A 26,745-nucleotide genomic window follows, 5' to 3' on the forward strand; every position below is an offset into this window, starting at 1 on the left:
CCCCTCTACTCTGCTCTGGTGAGACCTCACCTGGAGTGCTGTGTCCAGTCCTGGAGCCATTATTATAAGCAAGATCTGAGCATGCTGGAAGATGTCCAGAGAAAGGCCATGAGGATGGAACAGCTCTGATGAGAGGAGAGCCTGAAGGACTTGGGGCTGTTCAGTCTGGAGAGAAGGCTCCAAAGTGCCCTTATTGTGACCTTTCAGTATCTTAAGAGGGCTACAAGAAAGCTGGGGAGGGACCTTTTATGCTGTCGGGTAGTGATAGGAGTGGGGGGAATGGAACAAAGTTAGAAATGGGGAGATTCAGGCTGGATGTCAGGAGGAAGAGTTACAAAGGGGAAATGAATTAATGCAAGATGGTATTTTTTTCAAAATTAATAGCAGGATGATCTTGGAGGTCTCTTCCAACCTGATTGGTTCTATGGTTCTATTTTGGGCCTGGCAGGACTGCCCCAACAGGAGCTTTTTGCCAGAGAGAGGGACTGGCTTTGGAATGGGCTGCCTGGGGAGGCAGAGTTGCCATCCCTAGAGGTGTTCACAGAAAAGCCTGGATGAGGCACTTAGTGCCATGGTCTGGTTGATTGGATAGGGCTGGGGGATAGGTTGGACTGGCTGAGCTTGGAGGTCTCCTCCAACCTGGTTGATTCTATGAGTTCTATGAGACCATGAGGGTGATGAGACCCTGGAATAGGTTGCCCAGGTGGTGGAAGCCTCATCCCTGGAGGTTTTAAAGGCCAAGGTAGATGTGGCTCTGAGCAACCTGATCTAGTGTGATGTGTCCCTGCCTATGTCAGGGGGTTGGAACTGGCTGATCATTGAGGTCCCTTCCAACCCTGGCAGTTGTGTGATTCTCAGGCAAAGCTACAGCTGCTCACCAGTGGATTTTTCTCTTCCTTTTCTGAGTCTATTCACTGTTTGCTCAACTTCACACTGACTCTCCCAGTACTGGCAGTGTTTCTGGCTTGGCATTCCATTGAATTACACAGGGATTATGAGCTCCCTCTCAAACCTATTTAAACCTCCTGTAAGCACACTGCTCTTGAGATGAATTTAAACCCAAACAAGGACCAAAACCCCCCCCCCAGAAATTAAAAACCCTAAAGAACTACCAAAAGCAAAACAAAGGCACCAACACTAAATGTTGACAGTTCCTTTTGCCATGGCCCCAGCAGCCACAGTCACTTGGCACCCACCTTCAGAAGTCAGCTCATGGTGCAGCCAAGCTGAGCTGCTTTCAAATACCTCTCTGCTGCTTCACAGGGCATTCACTTTTTGCCATCACAGACCCAAACCAAGCCTGTGCTTCCTGGAACTACTTGGAATCCATTCCCACTTCTACTTCCAAGACAGATATTTGCTTTAAAAACCACTGTGCTAGCTCTGACTGCACCTCCAGCAGGGGCAAGGACCTGGCAGAGGGGGAAAATGCATGAAGCAGAGTCTCAGATTAGTTATGCAGACTGTCAGCTGCTTTCATAACATCAGCACAAGAAGCAGATCAGGAGCAGGACCAAGCAAACCTCTTTGGAAGACACTCAGATGGCTCCCTGGGACTGGGCCCTGGCAGAGGAGCACTGCAGCCACTCGGTCATCTCCTTTGTTAAACTCCATGCACACACCAGAAAGAGTCTGGGCTGGCACACAGCGATGCCACGAGGTTAAGGAGGACACAGAACTGCTTGAGAGAGTCCAGCACAGAGCCACAAAAAAGCTGAAGGTAGTGGAACATCTTCCTGTGCTGCTTGGAAAGGAGAAGCCTGAGGGGGGACCTCAGGAATAGTTATCAAGGTGCCAGGAGGCTGGAGCCAGGCTCTGCTGGGTGATGCCCAGTGCCAGGCCAAGGGGCAGAAGGTGAGTTGAGGCATAGGAAGTGCCATGGAGACACAAGGTAAATGTTTTCCCTGTGAGGGTGACAGAAGCCTGGCATAGGCTGCCCAGGGGGGTTGTGGAGTCTCCCTCTCTGGAGATATTCAGGAGCTGCCTGGATGTGTTGCTGTGTGCTCTGCTGTAGGTGCTGCTGCTCTGGCAGAGGGCTTGGACTGGCTGAGCTTTGGAGGTCCCTTCCAGCTCCTGACACTTGGTGATTCTGTTTGAAGGGAAGTAATTTGTCTGGATTTATTCCCTTGGTTTGAGTTTACTCTAGAGAGAAGCTTCCTATCCAGCACAAGGGAACCAATAGCAGTTCCAGTTCACTTCAGGTAGTTTTTGGTCTTGCTGTAGCAGAGGATGCTTGGGGAAGTAGCTGGGCACAAGGTGGCAGAGTATATTGCCCAGGGAGGTGATGGAAGCCTCAATCCCTGCATGCTTTTAAGGCCAGGCTGAATGTGGCTCTGAGCAACCTGCTCTAGTGTGAGGTGTCCCTACCCATGGCAGGGGGGTTGGAACTGGCAGATCTTTGAGATCCCTTCTAACCCTGACAGCTCTGTGATGCTGTTGGATGTGCACAGCTTTTGCCTTCTCACTTCTCTTGATAGAGCAAGGGCTGTAAGTCACAAGGGCCCCCAGCTCCCTCACCACAGCACTGCTTTCCTCCTCAGGGGTTGGAAGTGACCTCCAGAGCTTATCCAGTCCAACCTCCCCTAGAAGAGCAGGTGCAGGACAGTGCTCAAAAACACTCCCAGACTAGGGGGCATGACCTGTGCAGTAGCTTCAGACCTTCATCCCCCTGGGAGCAAATCCATCTCTTGCCCAACCAAGCCACAGGGCATCTGAGGAACTGCAGCTTGCAGCCATAATGGTGTGAAAGGAAACTGCTTAGGACATGGGAAAGTGAGAGTGTTTGAAGCAGAAGCACACAGGGCTTGAGAGAACAACCAGTAACAACCCCTGGCTGCCCAGCAGCTTCCTAAAGCACAGCCCTGACCCACAGCACAGTCATCAGGGTGTCCTGAGCTGGCCCTGCAGGAAGCCAGGCTGAGCTCAGGTACAGAACCAAGCAGAGGTTCAGCCCTCTGGCACCAGAGTGCCAAGGAGCTCCGAGGTTGATGCCACTGCCCTTGGTAGGGACTCTCAGACACTGCCTCCCTGCTCACCCAATGCTCCCCAAAGCCTTTCACAGACCCATTCCTGGCATTTGAACAGCTTCACAAGAGAGCAGCAGGAAGCAGCCAAAGAGAGAGGAGCTCAGCCAGCACCCATGGGTGGTGTTAAATTGATCATCAAGCCTAGCCCTGTCTAACCCGGGGGGGCCACACCAGGCCCCCCCGGCCTTTGAGTTCCCTCCACCAGTCACCCAGTGGGCACCATGGGCACTCACCTGTGATCCTGGGAGGAGGATCCCTCTGCCCACTCGGGCAAGCTTGGAGCTTGTCTTTCCTGGGGCCTGTTATAAAGGGGAGTGGGCAGGGAGGGCAAAGTGGTCACACCTGGGGTGGGAGGAGACTCCCACAGCACCCAGGTGCTCCATCAAGTGAATCTCTCTGCCCTTGTTGGTTCAAGCTCTCACCCCCTCCTTTGGGGCTGGCTCTGCTGCTGTCTCCTGTCCCCACACTGCTTTGTACCCTCTGTTTGGGATGGTTTGGCTCCTTTGGACATCTGATTTGGTTTGCATTGACCTGTGCTAAATGTATCTGCTGCTGTGGAGTTGCTGAGTTCATTTTGCTAATGAGCAGCTGTGATGATCACTAACAGCAGACACCTCCTCCTGTTTGCATGGCACTTCCTATGCCTCAGCTCCCACCCATTGCCCCTTGGCCTGGCACTGGGCATCACCCAGCAGAGCCTGGCTCCAGCCTCCTGCCACTCACAGAAACATCCAGGTTGGCAAAGACCCTCAGAATCACCCTGTCCAACTTGTAACCCTACTCAACAAGATTGTTTTGCACAGGAACCAAGGCAGGGGAAGTGAAGGCAGTCAGAGAGCTGCTCTGGCTGTTGCCCTCAGGTAAATTGCAACAGCTTGTACAATGTACTCCTCCCTGTAACCCATCTCAGGAAACAGATTGGACACAGTGTTAGGGAAAGCCTCAGCGAGGGGAGGGCAAAGGTGGAGTAGAGCTGAGCTGCTGTGCTTGCTGCATGGCAGGTCTTTGGTGGGCTGAGCAAGCAGGCAGAGCAGGCTGAAGAGACTTGCTGTTTTTCATACAGGTTTCACAGAATCATAGAATCACAGAATGAATCAGGTTGGAAGAGAGCTCCAAGCTCAGCCAGTCCAACCTAGCACCCAGCCCTGGCCAACCAACCAGACCATGGCACTAAGTGCCCCAGCCAGGCTTGGCTTCAACACCTCCAGGGACAGCAACTCCACCACCTCCTTGGGCAGCCCATTCCAATGCCAGTCACTCTCTCTGGCAAGGACTTCTTCCTGACATTCAGCCTAGACCTGCTCTGGAATAGCTTGAGACTGTGTCCCCTTGTTCTGTTGCTGATTGCCTGGCAGAAGAGCCCAACCTCACCTACCTACAAGAACAAGTGCAAGGTCCTGCACCTGAGTAAAGGCAATCCCAAGCACTGATATAGGCTGGGCAGGGACTGGCTTGAGAGCAGAACCAAGGAGAGGGACTTGGGGGTGCTGGTGGATGAGAAGCTCAGTATGAGCTGTCAGTGTGTTCTGGCAGCCCAGAGAGCAACCAGAGCCTGGGCTGCATCAAGAGAAGTGTGGGCAGCAGGGTGAGGGGGGGCATCCTCTCCCTCTACTCCACACTGGTGAGACCTTGCCTGGAGTACTGAGTCCAGTTCTGGAGCCACTATTCCAAGAGGGCTGCCTTTTGCTCTCCTTGGAGCAATGTTGCTCCTGAGAGCCAGCTTTCTGCATGTGCAGCTTTCCAAACAGCATTTTCTTGCTTAAGTTTTGGGTTTCTCCCACTTGGAACCATAGAATTGTCAGGGACTTCAAGGATCATCCAGTTCCTACCCTCTTGCAAGGGACAGGGACACCTCACAGTAGATCAGGTTGCTCAGAGCCCCATCCAGCCTGGAACCTTATGGAAATGAGATTTTAGGCTTTCACCAGTTTGAGTGGTCTGGCTTTCAACATGCCCAGAAAACCTGGGAGGTAAATACACATAGAACAGGATCATGGAATCACAGAATGGTTTAGGTTGGAAGGTGCTTCAGGGATGATCCAGCTCCAACCCCCTGCCTTAGGCAGGAACACCACCCACTAAAACAGGTCTCTCAGGGCCTCAATAGCTATGTCTGTCTTGTCCCCATTCAGCTTTCTGAGCAAAAGCTGGGGTCACCCAGTTCAGCCTAGGCTGCTGAGATGCCAGAATACCAGAGAGAGTCTATCAGGCTGGCTGAAATCAGAAAGCAGCAGACACTTCTGGAGCAGCATTGTTCTTGGTGACCACTTGGGATCAGTTCTGCAGATCCAACAGAGGTGCACAGGCAGCTCAAATGTTGCATGAATGTTTGTTTTCTGGAGGGATCCTCTGCAGCATTTGCCATTTGCTCACTGCCAGGTCTCCAGAGCACTCTTTGGCTTACATTCTTTGCTTGTCTCCACCTTGCACAGTAGCAAATGTCCATCTCAACCTGGATCTGTGTTATCCTTTAGAATCTCCTTTAGAATCTCTGCTTGCAGGATCTGAAGGGGCCTACAAAAAAGCTGGGGAGGGACTTCTTTAGGCTCTCAGGGAGTGACAGGACTGGGGGGAATGGAGCAAAGCTGGAGGTGGGGAGAGTCAGACTGGATGTGAGGAGAAAGTTCAGCATGAGAGAGGTGAGAGGCTGGAATGGGTTGCCCAGGGAGGTGGTTGAGGCCCCATCCCTGGAGGTGCTTAAGGCCAGGCTGGATGAGGCTCTGGCCAGCCTGATCTAGAATAGAATAAAATCAACCAGATTGGAAGAGACCTCCAATATCATCCAGTCCAACCTATCACCCAGCCCTATCCAATCAAGGACCCAAACCATCCCAAACAGAGGGTACAAAGCAGTGTGGGGACAAGGGACAGCAGCAGAGCCAGCCCCAAAGGAGGGGGTGAGAGCTTGAGCCAACAAGGGCAGAGAGATTCACTTGATGGAGCACCTGGGTGCTGTGGGAGTCTCCTCCCACCCCAGGTGTGACCACTTTGCCCTCCCTGCCCACTCCCCTTTATAACAGGCCCCAGGAAAGGCAAGCTCCAAGTTTGCCCGAGTGGGCAGAGGGATCCTCCTCCCAGGATCACAGGTGAGTGCCCATGGTGCCCACTGGGTGACTGGTGGAGGGAACTCAAAGGCCGGGGGGGCCTGGTGTGGCCCCCCCGGTTAGACAGGGCTAGGCTTGATGGTCAATTTAACACCACCCATGGGTGCTGGCTGAGCTCCTCTCTTTGGCTGCTTCCTGCTGCTCTCTTGTGAAGCTGTTCAAATGCCAGGAATGGATCTGTGAAAGGCTTTGGGGAGCATTGGGTGAGCAGGGAGGCAGTGTCTGAGAGTCCCTACCAAGGGCAGTGGCATCAACCTCGGAGCTCCTTGGCACTCTGGTGCCAGAGGGCTGAACCTCTGCTTGGTTCTGTACCTGAGCTCAGCCTGGCTTCCTGCAGGGCCAGCTGAGATGCTGACTGGGTGAGGCCAGCTCAGGACACCTGATGACTGTGCTGTGGGTCAGGGCTGTGCTTTAGGAAGCTGCTTGGCAGGGGAGGTTGGACTGGATAAACTCTGGAGGTCACTTCCACCCCCTGAGGAGGAAAGCAGTGCTGTGGTGAGGGAGCTGGGGGTCCTGGTGGCCAACAAGTTACCCATGGCACAGCAATGTGCCCTTGTGACTTACAGCCCTTGCTCTATCAAGAGAAGTGAGAAGGCAAAAGCTGTGCACATCCAACAGCATCACAGAGCTGTCAGGATTAGAAGGGACTTCAAAGATCTGCCAGTTCCAACCCCCCTGCCATGGGCAGGGACACCTCACACTAAAGCAGGTTGCTCAGAGCCACATTCAGCCTGGCCTGGTGAGACCTCATCTTGAACACTGTGTTCAGGTTTGGGCTCCCCGGTTGAAGAGGGACAGGGTTCTGCTGGAGAGGGTCCAGCGGAGGGCTGCAAGGATGATGATGGGACTGGAGGGCATGGCTTGTGAGGAGAGGCTGAGGGACCTGGGGCTGCTTAGTCTGGAGAAGTATCTGAAGGCTGCCAGGAGAGGGTGGACAGGCTCTGCTCACTGCTCCCTGGAATAGGATAAGCAGCAATGGATGGAAGCTGCAGCACAGGAGGTTCCCGCTCAACACAAGGGGCAACTTCTTTTCTGTAGGGGACCCAGAGCCCTGGCACAGGCTGCCCAGAGAGGCTGTGGAGTCTCCTTCTCTGGAGCCTTTCCAGCCCTGTCTGGATGTGTTCCTCTGTGATCTGTGTTAGACAGCATTGTCCTGCTGTGGCAGGGGGGTTGGACTGGATGATCTCCTTGAGTCCCTTCCAACCCCTGACACCCTGTGAGCCCAACTGGAGAAAGAAAATGAAAGGAAAGGCTGAAGGGGAGGAGGAGAAGGGCAAAAGAAAACAATCCAACAACCCAAGCAAGTGAGAAGTGAGAAGGAGGGAGGAGGCAAGGCACACTGCAAGCCTGTAATCACAAGGTGGCAGTGCACGGTCACAAGTCAGGCACTAATCCATGTTTCATGGGCAGCTAACTTCTTAAAAGCTGCCAACAGCTTTGCTGCCAGTGCTAAAAACAGAGACGGAGAGAAAAGGCAGAAAGGTCTCCCACACAACAGCAAAGAGTGCCTTGTGAGGTTGGCTGATCCCTGGGACTGCAGGAGTCTGCTCCCTGTGCGGGGCTTGTGACTTTGGGCGAGAAGTGACTGTCTCTGGGTGGCACAGGAGCCGCTGCTGATCCCCCTCTGCTGTCTCCCTGCAGGCACTGATGCCACCTGCCGAATGGTCGTTTTGCTCCTCTATCCTAAAGCCTTTGGCGTCGCCAGTCCCATGCCTGAGCGGATTGATCCTGACATCAAATCCTCTCTCCAAGAGTCCTCTGTGCAGTTCTGCAGCTCCCAACACAAGAAGGACATGGAACTGTTGGAGCCAGTCCAGAGGAGGCCACCAAGATGCTGAGAGGGCTGCAGCAGCTCTGCTATGAGGACAAGAGTTGGGGCTCTGCAGCCTGGAGAGGAGAAGGCTTGGAGGAGACCTTGGAGTGACCTTCCAGTATCTGCAGGGGGCTCCAGGAGGGCTGGGGAGGGACTATTGACAAGGTCTTGTAATGAGAGAATGAAGAGTAATGGGTTTGAACTGTCAGAGGGGAGATGGAAAGTGGATGTTGGGAAGAAGTTGTTTGCAGTGAGGGTGGTGAGACACTGGCACAGGTTGATCCCATTCTGTGCTCCACAACCTCCCTGGAGGTGTTCAAGGCCAGGTTGGATGAGACCTTGAGCGACCTGTTCTCATGGGAGGTGTCCCTGCCTATGGCAAGGGCTTGGAACTAGCTGATCCTTGAGGTCCCTTCCAACCTAAACCATTCTATGCTTCTGAGAGGGCTTTCAAGGGCAGACACACAGCAGCAAGATGCTTACTCTCCCCTGGCTAAACTGTGCTTTAACACTAAGAATCAGTTTTCTTCAAGGCAAAAAGGAAGCTTTTTTACCCCTGAGGAGTGACAAAATGCTAGCCCTGGAGAATGAGACTTCCAATGTCTGCCTTCCTCTTCCCCCAGGAGGCTCCAGCAGCCAGCACCACAGTCAGGAAAATGGTCAACTTGGCTGAGAGAAGGAAGCATTCAAATTCCTGTCCCACTGCAAGTTCCCAGACACTTCTGCCTGAGTCACAGCATTAACCAGGCTGGAAAAGACCTCTGAGATCTAAGTCAAACCTGCTGCACAAATACCTTGCTGCTGCCATCCAGAAAGCACTGGGGTTCCTCTCACCTTGTGGTAGTGCTCTACCTGAGGAACTGAACTCAAGAACTGTTCCTTTCTTTCTGTGGCAGTGGCAGAAATTTCAGTGACTGAGCCATGTATAGGTCAGAAGAAACCAACCTGCATCTCCTTTCCTTTCATGGGAATTGTGCTGGTGGAATGTAGGTTGAATTGTATGCTGGATAGCTCTCCTACCTCTGTAAATGTTGAGAGGAGGGGGAGCTTGTGTGCTTTTTGTGCTTCCATTCTTAGGGGTAACCTGGAATGGAAGATAATAAAGTTATCTTCTATATTAACTTATTTTGTGTGTGCTGTATTGATTGTGTAGTCTTGGATATGAGACTTGCAGAGTGGTTTGGCCTTCACATCCTCCTTCTGGCAGCATGGGAGGGGGTGGAGGTGCTGTGCACTGTTAGGGTGTGCTGCAATGGCCAGCAGGAGGAATGGTTGAAACCTATCTCCTTCCCTAGCTGCTCCTTTTGACCATGCAGAAAACGCATGGGGGTCACTATGTAGCCACCACATGTGCTTGGTGAGCTTCCACTTCAGCCACAGCCCTGTGCCAGTCTGCAGGAGAGAAGGCTGAGAGGGGATCTGATCCATGTGTACAAATAGCTGAGGGGTGGGGGTCAAGTGAAGGGGGCCAAGCTCTTTTTGGTGGTTAGCAGCAAGGAGCAATGGATCCAGACTAAGAAGAGAGAAGGTTTCACCTTGGAGTTCCATATAAACAGATGAGGGCTGGGGGTCAGAAAAGAAGGGACAGGGACAGCCTCTGCTCACTCGTGCCTTGCAGAGGGGCAAGGGATGCAAACTGCAGCACAGGGAGTTCTACCTCAACATTGAGTGTAAAGGTGCCAGAGCCCTGGCACAGGCTGCCCAGAGAGCTTGTGGAGTCTCCTTCTCTGGTGCCATTCCAGCACTGTCTGGATATGTTCTTGTGCTGGATTCTGTGGTGCTGCTGTGGCATGGGGGGTTGGACTGGAAGCTCTTCAGAGCTCACATCCAACCCTTAACATTCTCTGTTCCTGTGACTTCCCTCACTTGGTTTTCTTAAATACCAAATTAACTTTATTAAAATGCTATCCAATGGCATTGACTGGAAAGACAATCAGCTTGAAATAGGATTGTCCACAAGGAGTTGTCTTCTAAGGGAGCCTTACACCCTTGTGCAACTAAACAATCCAGGTGTTGCAGAGGAGAAATCAGTTGATGTGAGATGATATTCTCCCAAGTGAATGTTGGTTATGAATTTTGATACTCAGAGCTCTGCCACCCCCAACCACTAATTTTAATAATATTTTGGTTCTTACATGGTCATGGAAACATTCTATGGATAATATCCAGATCTAGTAATAATTAGCAAAATACAGAAGCATTCAACTGGCAGAGAAGGTTCCATGATTAAATGCCACTTGTGGCCAATATGCTGCTTGCCCAGTAGCTGGGCCCAAGCTCTTTCTGCTCCAGGGCAGAAGGCAGTAGGGAATTACAGAGAGGCATTAAGCATTTACTCACAGATGATTATTGCTCCCCTCACAAGGGCTGGCCACAGTCCAGACAGTGCCCAAATGCTTTCAGGGGACTCTGTCTTGTTGGATGGTGAGGCTTGGATCTTCCCAGCTCCTGGGGACAGGACACAGACAATCTCTGACCTTGTCTGCTGGCTGCTTCTGGACCATCTGTGTGTGTGTGCAGGGATTCTAGGCAGGACCTTCAGGTGCAGAGGCAGATGTGTGCAGTCTCAGCATGGTGTCATGCTGGCCACACAGGCTGATTGCCTGCAGGCATCCAGGGTCTGCTCCTGGTAACTGGCAGCAGTGGAGTTTAGCAGGCAGCAGTAAGGCAGTGAGCATTAGCAGCAGGGCTGGGCACAGCAGAGAGCAGGCACAGAGCAGGGAAGCAAAGCAGGGAAGCAAAAGCAGGTTGTTCTCCTACACATCTCCTTTTATCAATGTGGGCTGAGATTAATTGCCCCTTGGACACAGAGTAGCCACTCAGGATGGCAGTCAGCCAAACCAGACCATATTAGCCTAAGCCACAGGCTCATTTTTCCCTAATTTGGGAACAGCACAGCCTTGCACTAGGCAGGCACAAGCCAAGTGTGTGCACCTTACCACAGGACCCTGGGCAGGCCAGACTCAGCAGCTCCAGGTCCTTCTGTGTCCCTTTTCCCATGCTTGCCCCTCAGGTGGGGCAGAAAAACCTGCCTAGGCAAGGCAGGACATGCAGCAGCCTATTCTGGGCCTATCAGACCTACCACAACACCAGGCAAGCTGGGTTTAGTAACAGAAGCCTTTTAATTCACATGCATTTTAACACAAGAAGTGCATTTAAACGAAGGAATTGAGACCTTAATGAGGAGAAATGACTACGTGTTGGAAAGTGCTAAGTGAGTGCGCGGAACGACAGCGCAGAGGAAGCTTCCAGCGCGACGAGACGGAGAGGAAACTCAAATCACAGCCTTCAGATTTTCTCCCTTAATCAATTAGCAAGAAGAGGAAAGGAAGTGGTTTTATTTCCAGCCGAGCTGTTGATAAGGGTGAGTAGGGTGCCCTGCAATTTTGGTATTGATAAACGTGGAGAAGGAGGCAAACCACATGGCAGGTGCTCGAAACGTGAGAGGGGAAAGGCTCTGAGGGAGAGAATCACAGCAGCAGATCTGCTCGGATGATCAAAACGAAATTGAGAAGTGACTCTGCAGTGATTAAGTAGGAAACTTATCAGGAGGAAAGAAAGAAGAGCTGAGGTCTTGCTCACACGGAAGAAGGTCACGAGAGAAAGCAGCCTGGTGGTTTCTCCGCACTGCAGCCTCTGGGTGTGCACCTGCCCAGCGCTGCGGCAGCAGCTGTCCCTTGGCAGCGCCGCTGCTCCCTGCTCATCCGCGGCTCAAAGGTCTCTGGAGGTGCTGTGCTCTAATGGTTTAAATGAGAGCAAAACAGGACAAGCCAAAGCATAGAATCAACCAGGTTGGAAGAGACCTCCAAGATCATCCAGTCCAACCTAGCACCCAGCCCTGGCCAATCAACCAGACCATGGCACTAAGTGCCCCAGCCAGGCTTTGCTTCAACACCTCCAGGCATGGTGACTCCACCACCTCCCTGGGCAGCCCATTCCAATGCCAATCACTCTCTGCAAACAACTTCCTAACAACATCCAGCCCAAACCTCCCCTGGCACAACTTGAGACTGTGTCCCCTTGTCCTGTTGCTGCTTGCCTGGCAGAAGAGACCAACCCCACCTGGCTACAGCCTCCCTTCAGGTAGTTGTAGACAGCAATGAGCTCTGCCCTGAGCCTCCTCTTCTGCAGGCTGCACACCCCCAGCTCCCTCAGCCTCTCCTCACAGGGTTTGTGCTCCAGGCCCCTCCCCAGCTTTGTCACCCTTCTCTGGACACCTTCCAGCACCTCAACATCTCTCTGGAACTGAGGAGCCCAGAACTGGACACAGCACTCAAGGTGTGGCCTGAGCAGTGCTGAGCACAGGGGCAGAAGAACCTCCCTTGTCCTGCTGCCCACACTGCTCCTGAGCCAGAGCCAGGATGCCATTGGCTCTCCTGCCCACCTGGACACACTGCTGGCTCAGTGCTCAGCTACTATCTACCAGCACCCCCAGGTCTTCGATCACATTTGGTGCTTCTGTGCTCTACAATCTCCCTGGAAGTGTTCAGGAGCAGGTTGGAGGAGACCTTGAGCGACCTGTTCTAGTGGGAGGTGTCCCTGCCTATGGCAGGGGCTTGGAACTGGCTGAGCTTTAGAGTCCTTTCCAACCTAACCCATTCTATGATTGTATTCTGTAGTTTGTTCTCCTTACACTGTCATATTTAAACTGTAACATAAATGAAATTTCCTTTATTTTTTACTTTCCAAATTCTGAGCTGTAGTGAATTTACTCTACTGGGGGAGGGATCAGCTCTAACCCATCACACCAAACCAGCAGCTTAGCCTGTCTATTTCTATGTTCCTAACCCAGAGGTGAGGGAAAAGGAACACACAAAACCTCAGGATTGAGACACACCCCAAAAAAAAAGTGAGATAAGGATAGAATTTACTGAGGGAAATCAGAGCAGCGTGGCACAAAATGCCTAACTCCCTTAGCCTGTTTGCAGAAGTAGCATAGCACCAAGCAGAAGCAAGCAAACTAAAAGTTCAAGCCAGAAAACTACTCCTCCATCCCATCTTGTCCTGCTGCCATCCCATCAGGGCACAAGTGAGCAGAGGCTGTCCCTGTCCCTCCCTTCCTGACCCCCAGCCCTCATCTGTTTATATTGGTTGATTAGATCCACTCTCAACCTTCTCTGCAGACCAACCAGCTCCAGCCTTTCCTCATCAGGCAGTTCTCCAGCCCTTCAGTCATCTTCTTAGCCCCCCATTGGACTCTCTCCAGTAGAACCTTGTTCCTTCTAAACTGGGGAGCCCAGACCTGGATGCAATATTGCAGGTGGCACCTCACTAGGGCAGAGGAGAGGTTGAGGAGAACCTTCCTCGGCCACACTCTTACAGAATGGTTAAGACTGGAAAGGAACCTCAAAGTTCATCCAGTTCCAACCAAGATAAAGACCTTTCAGTATCTGAAGGGAGCCTACAAAAAAGCTGGGGAGGGACTTTTTAGACTATCAGGTAGTGACAGGACTGGAGGAATGGAGCGAAGCTGGAGATGGGTAGGTTCAGACTGGAAGTGAGGAGGAAGTTGTTCAGCCTGAGAGTAGTGAGAGCCTAGAAATGGGTTGCCCAGGGAGGTGGTTGAGACCCTCTCCCTGGAGGTGTTTAAGGCCAGGCTGGATGAGGCTCTGGCCAGGCTGATCTAGGGTAGGGTGTCCCTGCCTATGGCAGGGGAGTTGGAACTGGCTGCTCCTTGTGGTCCCTTCCAAACCTGACTGATTCTATGGTTCTACAAAATAAGATAAGATAAAGTAAGATAAGATAAGACAAGACACTGATGCTCTGGTGCACAAAGAACTGCATGCACTTCCTAACCCTAGCTTTCCCTAAAGGAAGCTGCAGAGATTCCAAGGAGGCCTCCTCATGCATTGGGTGTCCAAGCCATTGCTGCTGCTGCATATATTAACCCTGGAGGTACTCAGATGCTATCGCGATCGGCTGGAGGATAAAAGGCTGCGCCAGATTGAAGAGAGAGATAGTGCAGCTGCACAGCACATGGTTTGCTGAGGTGCAGCATGGTTATTTGTTGTCTGGAAAAGACTAAAAAACCCCAATCATGCCCTTGACCCAATTTAATTAACTGTGGCTTGCGGTTGGACCTTTGAGAACCGGCTCCTAAGAGCTGAAGCTGCTTTTAAACCAAACTGCTCTGAACCAATTCTGTTTGTGGTCTCCTCTCGCAGCAGCAGCCTAGCTCAAGCCACTCAGGCATGGGTACTGTGTTTCCTTAAAGGCAGCAGTGCTGAAAGCACAGGTGGTTTAATGCTCTGTAAGCCAAAAGTGTTCTCTCTCTGCTGCTTGAACACCGAGAGGGTGAACCTCTCTCTAAAGCAGGTGGTGCCTGAGAATGGTTTCATTCTTCCTGGGTAAACTCTTTGAGTGCCTTTGAGCACCTACTGTAGCTGGTGAAAGAATGTGGTTGTTTAGATCTTTGTTTTATGAAACTCAGCTTTCTAAGTTGTGCTAAGCTGTGCTTGGCTTTAGCTGGAAGCTTTTCCCTCTCTGGAGATACTCAAGACCCACCGGGATGTGTTGCTGTGAGATCTGCTCTAGGTGATCCTGCTCTGGCAGGGGGGTTGGACTGGCTGAGCTTTGGAGGTCCCTGCCAGCCCCTGACATTCTGTGGTTCTGTGAACTGGATGACCTTTGAGGTCACCCCCAACCCTGACAATTCAGTGATTTGTCTTAGAATCACAGAATCAAGCAGATTGGAAGAGACCTCCAAGCTCAGCCAGGCTAACCTAGCGCCCAGCCCTGTCCAGTCATCCAGACCATGGCACTAAGTGCCCCATCCAGGCTTTGCTTCAACATCCAGTCTTTTCTTGGGGCAGCCAAGGCAGGCACTAGAAACTTTTGTGACTCTTAGGCCCATGAATGTTTGTTTAAAACATCTTAACTCCCTGAATGCATTTTAGAAGGTGCTGGGTGATAGGTTGGACTCAATGACCTCGAAGGTCTTCTCCAACCTGGTTAATTCTGTGATTCTGCCTGCAGACTCTGACTCAACAATTCACTCTTCTGAGGACTGCAGAAAGTTCTGACTGCATGTCTAGAGGCTACTGAATTGTTATTTCTCTTTGGAACAATCTTGTATTTGCTAATCCCAGAATCACCCAGGTTGGAAAAGAGTCCAACTTATCAACTAACACATTCCAATTAGCTAAACCATGGCACCAAGTGCCACATCCAGTTTCCTTTTAAACACTTCCAGGCTTGACTCCACCACCTCCCCAAGCAGCCCATTCCAATGCAAGTCACTCTTGCTGTGAAGAACTTCTACCTAACATCCAGCCTGGACCTGCCCTGGTACAGCTTTAGGCTGTGTCCTCTTCTTCTGTCCCTGGTTGCCTGGAAGAAGAGCCCAACCCCACCTGGCTACAACCTCCCTTCAGGTAGCTGTAGACAGGAATAAGCTCCCAGAGCAGACCTGGACTGGCTGGGTGGTAAGTGACATTCTAAGTGGACTTAGGGTACTTTATAACATGGCTTGGCAATGATTTTTGAAATCAGAGTTCATTTATTGATGTGGTTTTGCCAAAAGCTTGAAAGCAGCACGTGGCAACTTCATGTCCAGAATTTCATCTTAGTTCTAAGCACTGCCACAAGGGAAAACAGCTCAATCAGAGAGGAAGAAGCAAGCTCTTGAGGGGTCACATTGCCACATAGTGAGAAGCAAAATTCTAGTCCCTGTGTCCAGCAGGAGCAGGGAGGGGATTGTCCCCTTGGACTCTGCTCTGGTGAGGCCACACCTTGAGTGCTGTGTTCAGTTTTGGGCACCTCAATGCAAGAGAGCTGTGGAGGTGCTGGAGGCAGTGCAGAGGAGGGCAAGGAAGCTGGGGAAGGGTCTGGGGAGTAAATCTGATGAGAGACTGAGGGAGCTGGGGATGGGCAGTGTGAAACAGAGGAGGCTGAGGGCAGAGCTCATGGCTGTCTGCAGCTACCTGAAAGGAGGTTGTGGAGAGGCTGCTGCTGGGCTCTGCTCACAGGTAAGTGGAGACAGAACAACAGGGAATGGCCTCAAGCTGAGGCTGGGGAGGCTTAGACTGGACATTAGGAAAAAGTTCCTAATGATCCTAGTGGTCAGGGATGGGAATGAGCTGCCCAGGGAGGTGGTGGAGTCCCCCAGCCTGGCTGTGTTTCAGGGTGGTTTGGCTGTGGTGCTTGGGGCTGTGGTTTAAGGTGAATCCTGTAGAGCAGTGATGTGGGTTGGACTTGGTGCTCCTGAGGGACCTGTTCCAACCTGGACATTTCTGTGATTTCCTCTTGCCCCACCACCAGATATTTGAGAGAAAAGAGCAAACCTCACTTCACTACAAGCTCCTTTCAGTTACAGAGTGATGATGATGATGATGATAATGATGACAGCAGCAGCAGCATTTTGCAGTAAGCTGCTGTCTGCCTTTCTGCAAGGTTGACTCCTGCAGCTGCTAACCTGTGGCTAGCTTTAGTCTGAACCTCCTGAATTCATGGTGAGTAATTTTATTGTGATGATGAGGCAGGAACTCCTTTTTTTGTTGTTGGTGTTGTTTTTTTTCTCAGTGAAGAGAAGATGATGAGTAAGCTGGAAGGAGACAGTGTTCAAGGAAACACCTCAGTCACACACCACCTGGTGCAGACACAGAGATGTATAAATGGCTTTGCTGGGCTGCTCACCGCAGAGAGATGCCTAACCACAGGAAACAGGAGCCTCATTTCATGTTAAGAGTTGATCCCTTCTGCACCTCAGTGCTTCTAGAGGGAGGCACACAGAGAGAAAAGAACAGAGCACTCCTTTCACAATGGGTTGTACTTCACAGCAAAGCAGGAGTAAGAATTCCTAAGCCAGCAGAAGTGCTATGAAGAACAGAGCTCTGCCCCTGTGTCTTCAGCTGCTGCTACAATTGTGCTTTGTGATTGTTTCTCTGATGCTGTTTCAGGAGTTTTGAAAGCATTTGAGAATGCAGAAAGCAGCAACATGCTGAAGGAAATCACTTTTGGTCTCCACAGTTGTGCACAAAAGTTAAGGCTCTTAAAGAAAATAGAGGCATTGGAATCAGAGAATCAGTCAGGGTTGGAAGGGACCACAAGGGTCAGCCAGTTCCAACCTGCCTGCTATAGGCAGGGACACCTCACACTAGAGCAGCTTGCTCAGAGCCTCATCTAGCCTGGCCTTAAACACCTCCAGGGAGAGGGTCTCAACCACCTCCCTGGGCAACCATTCCAGGGTCTCATCACTCTCACGCTGAAGAACTTCTTCCTAACATCCAGTTAGGATCTATCCATTTCTAGCCTGGGTCCATCCCCCCCCCAGTCCTATCACTACCTGACAGCCTAAAAAGTCCTTCCCCAGCTTTCCTGTAGGCTCCCTTAAGACACTGAAAGGTCACAATAAGGTCACCTCAGAGCCTTCTCTCCTGATTGAACAGTCCCAACCCTTCAGTCTCTCCTCACAGCAGAGCAGCTCCAGCCCTCTGATCATCCTCATGGTCCTTCTCTGGATACCTTCCAGCACATCCATAGCCCTCTTGTAACAGGGGCTCCAGAACTGGACTCAGTAGTGCAGGTGGGTCCTCACCAGGGCGGAGTAGAGAGGGAGGAAGCAAAGCCTCCTTCCTCTGGAGGAGCCAGAGAGCTTAGAATCAGAGTTGATGCAGGAGGTGGGCAGCTCTCCAGCTTTCCCTTTCTCGCCTAAAGAGGCAGAGAGAAAGATGAGTGGAGGTGATTTTTCTCTGGGGGAGGGCTTAAGGATTTTTCTCCCTAGCTAACTTTGTAACTACTGCATCCCATTGATTCAATTAATTCAATAAGGTTTCCACTTCTGCCCTCGTGGTGAAGAATTCACTCCTCTCCATCAGATCAGGAGAGAAGCATTTCTATGGAGTGTGGCAGCAGTGAGCTCGCAGATGGCACCGAGTCAGGTGGCAGTGTTGATCTTCAAATCATAGAATCATAGAATCAGCCAGGTTGGAAGAGACCCCCCAAGACCATCCAGTCCAACCTAGCACCCAGCCCTGTCCAGTCAACCAGACCATGGCACTAAGTAGGGTAGGGAGGCTCTGCAGAGGGACTGGGATAAATTGGGTGGATGAGGCAATGCTAACAGGATGAGCTTCAACAATGCCCAATTCCAGATCCCACACTACAGGTTTGGGGCAGTGTGGCTGGAGAGCTGCTGGCAGAAAGGGACCTGAGGGTTGTAATAGACAGGAGCTGAAGATGAGCCAGCAGTGTGCCCAGGTGGCCAAGAAAGCCAATGGCATCCTGGCTGGGATCAGAAATGCTGTGGCCAGCAGGAGCAGGGAGGTGATTGTCCACTTGGACTCTGCTCTGGTGAGGCCACACCTTGAGTGCTGTGTTCAGTTTTGGGCACCTCAATACAAGAGAGCTGTGGAGGTGCTGGAGCCAGTGCAGAGGAGGGCAAGGAAGCTGGGGAAGGGCCTGGGGAGTAAATCTGATGAGGAGAGACGGAAGGATGGGTAGTGTGAAACAGAGGAGGCCGAGGGCAGAGCTCATGGCTGTCTGCAGCTGCCTGAAAGGAGGTTGTGGAGAGGCTGCTGCTGGGCTCTGCTCACAGGCAATTTGAGACAGAACAAGAGGGGATGGCCTCCAGATGCCACTGGGTAGGTTTAGACTGGACATCAGGAAACATTTTTTCCTGTCAAGAATGGTCAGGGGTTGGAATGAGCTTCCCAGGTTGGTGGTGGGTTTCCCAATCCTGGCTGTGTTTCAAGGTGTTTTGTCTGTGGTGCTTGGGGCTGTGGTTCAGGGTGCAGCTTGTAGAGTAGGGATGTGGGTTGGACTTGGTGCTCCTGAGGGGCTTTGCCAGCCTGAGTGTTTCTGTGCTTCTGTGCCATCTCTCTGAGGGAGGAAGCTGAAGGAGGCTGATAAAAGTGTCACCAACATTCATGCTGCTGGTGGTAACATCAGCAAATCTGTTCTGTGTCTTCCTCTAGGGCTTTTGCCAATCACTTTATGTTCTTCTGTTTCCTTTCCTCCTTCTGAAGATAACAGTGATCGTCCCTTCCATCTCCTGTGAAGTGCTGTGACATCTGACAGAGCAAGCTGCAGATGTGGCAGGGAGGTTGGAGCAGATGATCTCTGAGGTCCCTTCCAACCTGAGCCTTTCTGTGGTTCTATGAATCTGCCAGGAAGAGCTGGCAGCTCTCAAAGATGTCAGCCTCAGCATTTCTGGTCCCTCTCGACTGCTGGGGCTGTTCCTGTGATCAGGAGGCAGCTCTGCTTAGTCTCACATTTCTGTCTTGTCTTAAACTGCTTTCCTGAGGAGTATCTTTGAACTGAGCAGTCTTAGCTAGAAAAAGTTGGCACCCAGACCTCATCTGGGTCCTACTCTTCCCAGGCTGTAGTAGGCACCACCTGAATACTGTGTGCAGACAGAAGAGTTTCCAAGTGAATGCAGATGCCTGGAACAACTCTCTTGAAGACAGCTGGAGAAAAGGGAGCTGTACAGACACTGAATTCTGCTTTGATGGATATCATGGGAAAAGAGCTTACCCTGGAAAGCAGCTCCATGGAGAAAGCTCTTGGAGTGCTGGTGGGCAGCAAGTGCTGCATGGGCCAGCAATGTGCCCTTGTGGCCATCAGAGCCAATGGCAGCCTGGGCTGCATCAGGAAAGTGTAGCCAGCAGAGCTAGGGAGGTTCTTCTCCCCCTCTACTCTGCCCTCATCAGACCACACCTGCAATACTGTGCTCAGTTTTGGGCTCTCCAGTTCAGGAGAGACAGGGACCTGCTGGAGAGAGTCCAGCAGAGAGCCACGAGGATGAGTGGGGGAGCTGAGCATCTCCCCTATGGAGAGAGACTGAGAGCCCTGGGGCTGTTTAGTCTGCAGAAGAGAAGGCTGAGAGGGGATCTGAGCAATGTCTATCAATAGCTGAGGGGTGGGGGTCAAGTGGAGGGGGCCAAGCTCTTTTGGGTGCTCAGCAGCAATGAGCCAAGGAGCAATGGATGCAAACTGGAACAGAGAAGGTTTCAGCTCCACAGGAGGAGAAACTTCTTTGGAGTGAGGCTGCCAGAGCCCTGGCACAGGCTGCCCAGAGAGATTGTGGAGTCTTCTTCTCTGGAGCCTTTCCAAAGCCACCTGGATGCATTCCTGTGTGCACTATCCTAGGGGAATCTGCTTTGGCAGGGGGGTTGGACTGGATGCTCTGGAATGGGCTGCCCAGGGAGGTGGTGGAGTCACTGTCCCTAGAGGTGTTCAAGCCAAGCCTGGCTGGGGCACTTAGTGCCATGGTCTGGTTGATTGGATAGGGCTGGATGCTAGGTTGGCCTGGCTGAGCTTGGAGCTCTCTTCCAACCTGGCTGATTCTATGATTCTATGATCTCTGGAGGTCCCTTCCCACCTCTAAGGTTCTGTGACTCATCCTGCTGGAGGGGAAGGAGTATGCTTAGGTCAGCCTTCTGCTTTGTGTGCCAGCAATATACCCCCCTGCTCCTCAGAGCAGTATGCTCTAAGGCAGTAAAACCCTTTGCACAGCAGGTTTCTAGGTTGAGCTTGACGACCCTGAGGGTCTTTTCCAGCCTGGATGTTTGATTCTGTGATAACAGCAGCACCATTTTCACTTTTCCCACCGTAGCTGTATTTTCCCCTGGTGGGAATTCCACTACCACGGTTTGGAGGGAGAGGCCACTACTGAGGCTCTAAGATTGCAGCCAGTGGCAGCATCCTGCAGGTTTGCTTCCTGTCATGCATTGCCCTGCTGCTGTGAATGCTTCTCTTTATTTTCCTGCCAAGTGCACCTCTTGTGGTCAGCTGCAGCTGAGGCTAACACAGCATTACGGTAAATTTACATGCCACCAGCTGACATTTCCTGTAAGCCTGCTGTGGGCTACCAGTGCAAAATGAAACTCAGCACTGACAAGCACCATTTGCCTTGCTCTGGGCTTTTGTTTGTTTGTTTGCTGGTTTGCTTGCTGGTGTCCTGCCTTGTTTCGGGTCTTGTTTGGTCCTGGCAGTGGTGGCACTGCCTTGCTGCCACAGCTGCCAGCTTCTGCCAAGCATGGAAAACAAAAGGTGCTTTGGAAGGGGTTTGCAGACAGTTCTCCTCTGTCACAGTGGAGCTCTGTCAGGCCTTAGGGGTGAGGATGTTTCTAGGCATTAGTCAGCTCTGTAGGAGCTTGCAGAAGGTCTAAGCTGTGCATGAGGAGAAGAAGATGGTTGTTCTTTTTAGAACAGAACAGAACAGAATAGAACAGAATAGAATAGAATAGAATAGAATAGAATAGAATAGAATAGAATAGAATGGAATGGAATGGAATGGAATGGAATGGAATGGAATGGAATGGAATGGAATAGAATAGAATAGAATAGAATAGAATAGAATAGAATAGAATAGAATAGAATAGAATAGAATAGAATAGAATCAAGCAGGTTGGAAGAGACCTCCAAGCTCAGCCAGTCCAACCTAGCACCCAGCCCTATGCAGTCATCTAGACCATGGCACTAAGTGCCTCATCCAGGCTTTGCTTCAACACCTCCAGGACAGCAACTCCACCACCTCCCTGGGCAGCCCATTCCAATGCCAATCACTCTCTCTGCCAACAGCTTCCTCCTTTAGGTTGACCATGAGCCAGCAATGTGCTCTGGTGGGCAAGAGGTATATTAAAAAGGCTGTGGCTAGTAGGTTGAGAGGTTCTTTTGCCCCTCTACTCTGCCCTGCTGAAGCTGCATCTGGAGTACTGTGTCCAGTTCTGGGGCCCTCAGTTCAAGAGTGGTGTAGAACTGCTTGAGAGAGTCCAGCACAGAGCCACAAAGGTGATGAAGGGAATGGAACATCTCTGTTAGTAGGAGAGCCTGAGGGAGCTGGGGCTGTGCTGCTGGGAGAAGAGGAGCCTGAGGGGGGACCTCATCAATGGTTATAAAGATGTGCAGGTGAGTGGCAGGAGGCTGGAGCCAGGCTCTGCTGGGTGGTGCCCAGTGCCAGGCCAAGGGGCAATGGGTGGCAGCTGAGGCATAGGAAGTTTCATTTAAACATGAGAAGGATTTTTTTTCCCTGTGAGTGTGGCAGAAGCCTGGCACAGGCTGCCCAAGGGGGCTGTGGAGTCTCCCTCTCTGGAGATATCCAAGAGCTGCCTGGATGTGTTGCTGTGTGATCTGCTCTAGGTGCTCCTGCTCTGCAGGGGGTTGGAGCAGGCTGAGCTTTGAGGTCCCTTCCAACCTAACCCATTCTGTGATTCTGTGATATGTGTTGACCTGTCTGATGTGAGCTTCCCCTTGGCACTGTGTGGGTGGGTGCAGGAGCAGGCTGTGTGGTGCTGCCTCATCCCCCACCTCTGCTGGGCCTCTGGCTTTTGCTCGGAGGGAATTGCTTCTGCAGTGTGGAGCTACCTGGGAATGCTGCACAGTTTCTTTACAGGGTGGTGCTTAGTGGCCTAGGATGACAAAGTCATCTGCTAAAGATGCTGGCAACCTTTCCGAGGGGGTGGTGGGAAGTAGGCAGCAAGCAGAACACTCTTCCTGAGTGCATTTGCTTGTGTTTGAGCTATCTTTCCAACATGACCTTTTGAAAACCATCTGTTTGCACATCCCACACACAGCTAGTGGGAGACAGCCAGAGGTGCAGAGCCCAGTGGGGTGCAGCCACCCTGCTTGCACCATGCCAGCCGTGTGCACTCTCTGCCCCCATCTGGGAGGTGATAGGCATCCTGCGCCACCCTCCCTGGGGCTAGTGTAGAGGCTGTGACCACACAGGACTCTACTTCAACCTCTGTCATGTCCCAGAACCACAGAACTGTCAGGGTTGGAAGGGACCTCAAGGATCAGCCAGTTCCAATTCCCCTGCCATGGATCAGGACGCATCAGAGTCACATCCTGGAGTCTCCTTCCCTGAAGACTTTCAAGGCCCACCTGGATGCTTTCCTCTGTGACCTGAACTAGACTGTATGGCAGGGGGGTGGACTCCAGGATCCAACCCCTGACATCCTGTGATTCTGTGATCCAGCCTGGCCTTCAAAACTTCCAGGAATGAGGCTTCCCCTGGGCAACCTGCTCCAGTCTCTCACCACCCCCATGGTGAAGAACTTAGAATCATAGAATGATAGAGTGGGTTAGGTTGGAAGGGAGCTCAAAGCTCAGCCAGTTCCAAGCCCCTGCCATAGGCAGAGACACCTCCCACTAGAACAGGTCACTCAAGACCTCATCCAACCTGGCCTTGAACACCTCCAGGGAAGAAGCAGCCACAGCCTCACTTTTCTCTCTCATTCACTCTTCTCTGTCATTTACTCTTCTCATTCACTCTTCTCTCTCATTTACTCTTCTCATTCACTCTTCTCTCTCATTCCCTCTTCACTCATTCAGAAGTAAGCATTCAGCTTTATCTCTGTGCTGAGGTAAATTCCTTTCAGCCCTTGAATCTGTCTTTTTCTACACACACTGAAGTCCTTGTGGTCTCTCTATGAATGCCCAAGGCCAGTTTGAGTTCCTTATGCTCAAGTGGAGTCACATTTTTCCTCCCAAATCCCTTCTTTCTAGACCCAGGCTAGCAGCCTTTTCTCCAGGTCAGCCCTTTTTGAGTCCTTACATCCCAGATGTCACCAAGTTTTGCAGGCTCTGCAGAATCTACAAACACCACCACCAAACCCAGCACTACTTCCATCCAGACAGCTGAAAATCAGAAGGGTTAGGTGATAGATTGGACTTGATGATGTCAAAGGTCTTTTCCAACCTGGTTAATTGGATGTGATTCTGTGATTTTTCACTCTTGTCTTCACTGCCTTGGAAGAGGAACCACAAATTGGCTGTTCTTGCTCTTTTTAGTTTAGCATTATTGCTTTTAGGAATCAGTCAGGCAACTTTCTTGGCAGCCCTGTGAGTAATTTAGTGCCTTTTGTTATCTAGAAACAGCTAAGCAAGATCATCTGAGTGCTGCTTTGATGTGCTGAGCTTTAACTCTTGGTCCGTGGCTGCAAGCCCTGCTCACTGCTTAGCTTTGACTGCAACAGGATTCATCCTTCTGGTTACAGCTGGCCAGGGAGCCAACAGGAGCAGGTATGCAATGCTGGATGTCAGGGATATCAGGGAATCTATGGCTCCTGAGAGCCACAGCTTGTTAGGATCTGCAGCTCCCTTCTAGTTCATGAGGTCTGTGGTTTGCTTTTCCATTGCTTTCTGCCACCTTCTGCAAGCAGAGGCAGTCCAGAGCTGAGCTGCATGCAGTGCTCCTGGCAGCTGCTCTCTTGCTCAGCCCAGAGGTGAAATTCTGTTCATTCTGAGAGGTGAAATTCTGAGCTCTAAGAGCTCAGCAGCTCTGACAATTGTGCAGCTGCTGGGAAGAAAACTTGGCTTGCCTCTAACACTCTGAGGCAGATGTGGTGATAGAAAAGGGAGGTTCTTCTGCCCCTGTGCTCAGCACTGCTCAGGCCACACCTTGAGTGCTGTGTCCAGTTCTGGGCTCCTCAGTTCCAGAGAGATGTTGAGGTGCTGGAAGGTGTCCAGAGAAGGGTGACAAAGCTGGGGAGGGGCCTGGAGGAGAGGCTGAGGGAGCTGGGGGTGTGCAGCCTGCAGAAGAGGAGGCTCAGGGCAGAGCTCATTGCTGTCTGCAGCTACCTGCAGGGAGGCTGTAGCCAGGTGGGGTTGGGCTCTTCTGCCAGGCAAGCAGCAACAGAACAAGGGGACACAGTCTCAAGTTGTGCCAGGGGAGGTCTAGGCTGGATGTTAGGAGGAAGTTGTTGTCAGAGAGAGTGATTGGCATTGGAATGGGCTGCCCAGGGAGGTGGTGGAGTCACCATCCCAGGAGGCATTGAAGCCAAGCCTGGCTGGGGCACTTAGTGCCATGGTCTGGTTGACTGGATAGGGCTGGGTGCTAGGTTGGACTGGCTGAGCTTGGAGCTCTCTTCCAACCTGGCTGATTCTATGATTCTATGATAGTGAATGGGACAGAGTGTGACAGTACCTGTGCAGCTGAACTCACTACCAGTGCTTGAGATGAGCTCACAAGGTCCTGCTGCGTTTCCTGGACCCACTATGCAACTGAGTGGTTAGAAAAAAAGCAGGATAAAGAGAGGAGAGAGGATGAGGATGGACATAAAAAGGTCAAACAGTTACTTTTGGAAGCTGCTGAGGTGCCTGAGTGAACGATGTGGGCTTTGCTGAAGCTATGGGGGCTGAGGGTGAAGAAAGAGTGGTTTGGGGGTTTCTGAAAATAGGCATGCATGCTTTGACAGCAACACCCATGCATGCATCTGAGAGATGCTTCCTCTGTGCATTGTTTGGGTCACACCTCGTGGGAAGCAGTGGGTCCTGCAAAGAGGTCTGTAAGAAAGGATGAGTGTCAGCCCTTAGGGGTTAGCTCTGGAAGGCTGTGCTTTGGGAAGGGCCAAGCAGGATTAAAAGCCACAGAACTGTGCTGAGAGGAAGAGAAAAAGAGGATCAGGTGGCCAGAGAGGAAAATGCCTGATTACAAGGTCACAGGAGAGCCCAGAGAGGTTGTGGAGTCTCCTTCTCTGGAGCCTTTCCAGCTCCATCTGGATGTGTTCCTGTGTGACCTGTGCTGGATTCTCTGGTCCTGCTCTGGCAGGGCTGGACTGGAAGATCTCTGGAGGTCCCTTCCAACCCCTAACACCCTGTGAGCCTGTGAAAAGCAGTAGAAATCTGACATGGAAACAAGGACTGAGGAGGAAGTTTTAGACCAGTCTAAAGCTTTGCTCTTTTTCCCATCTGACCAACTGAATAGATGCTCATTCACTCTGAGAATCACAGAATGTCAGGGGTTGGAGGGCTCCTAAAAGCTCATCCAGTCTAACTCCCCTGCCAGACCTTTACATCTTTATAACCACTTTAGTGCTGTCTCATGCCAGCTCTCCAAACACAGGAACAGGCTGCCCGGGGGGGTTGTGGAGCTCTCTGCAGATACTCCAGAGCTGCCTGGATGTGTTGCTGTGTGCTCTGCTCTAGGTGCTGCTGCTCTGGCAGGGGGCTTGGACTGGCTGAGCTTTGGCGGTCCCTTCCAGCTCCTGACATTCTGATTCTGTGGCCTTCAGGAACCTATAAGAAAGGTCATTGTGTGAGAATTTCCTGCCCACTGGTGACATTAACAGCCTGAGGATAACAAAATCATGAGCTGGGGAATGACACAGCCTCAAGCTGTGCCAAGGAAGGTCTAGGCTGGATGTCAGGAAGCAGTTCTTGCCCGCAAGAGTGATTGGCATTGGAATGGGCTGCCCAGGGAGGTGGTGGAGTCCTCATCCCTGGAGGAGTTCCATAATTAAGTTTGTTGATACGCCCAGGACAGCAGAGAGGAGATCTGCCTGCCAAGAACTGTTAAAGGGTATCACAATACTGAATGACAAGGCAATGAAATGCCAGATTAATGTCAGTGCTGATAACAGGCAGGACTAGAGAGTAAGGACAGAATCAATGTGCTGTACAAGTGACACACAGAGGGCAATGCTCTCTTTCCTTTTGATTTTCCCCCCTTCCTAATCTTAACTACTGGGTGATAGATATCTTTATGTTGCCTATTGTGTGGAGTTATTGACTTTCTTTCTCAGTTTGCATAGCTGAAGGGAATGACACTGATCTTCAGTCAAAATGTCAAACATTTCCTGCTGTGTTTCTCTTCAGAAATATTTAGGATAGCTGCTAAAATCCGTTTGTAGCTTAGCTGTAAACACTTCACTTATTTGGGCACAGTGAGGAGTGACACAGAAGAGGAGATCCAGGACTGCCATGGATGTGAGAGAAGAAATGATAGGTTCTCACATCAAAAACAGGGACAGGGATCTGCTGGAGAGAGTCTCAGCCTTCAGGATGCTGAAGGGACTGGAGCACTGCCTGAGGAGGAGAGGCTGAGAGCCCTGGGGCTGCTTAGGCTGCAGAGGAGAAGGTT

At 51.5% G+C, this 26,745-nt stretch overlaps 1 protein-coding gene across 2 annotated transcripts in view; it reads left to right on the top strand.

Moving 5' to 3' along the window:
- DYRK2 (dual specificity tyrosine phosphorylation regulated kinase 2) overlaps positions 1-9,064 on the top strand; it is a 94,607-nt gene extending 85,543 nt beyond the window's left edge. For both annotated transcript variants that reach the window (XR_010307332.1, XR_010307331.1), the window contains one exon: positions 7,772-9,064. The gene's annotated coding sequence lies outside the window, so the exon portion shown is untranslated. The remainder of the gene's footprint in view (positions 1-7,771) is intronic.
- The last annotated feature ends 17,681 nt before the right edge of the window (positions 9,065-26,745 follow it).

Source organism: Pogoniulus pusillus, chromosome 27 (genome assembly GCF_015220805.1).
Source record: "Pogoniulus pusillus isolate bPogPus1 chromosome 27, bPogPus1.pri, whole genome shotgun sequence".
Classification (NCBI taxonomy): domain Eukaryota; kingdom Metazoa; phylum Chordata; class Aves; order Piciformes; family Lybiidae; genus Pogoniulus; species Pogoniulus pusillus.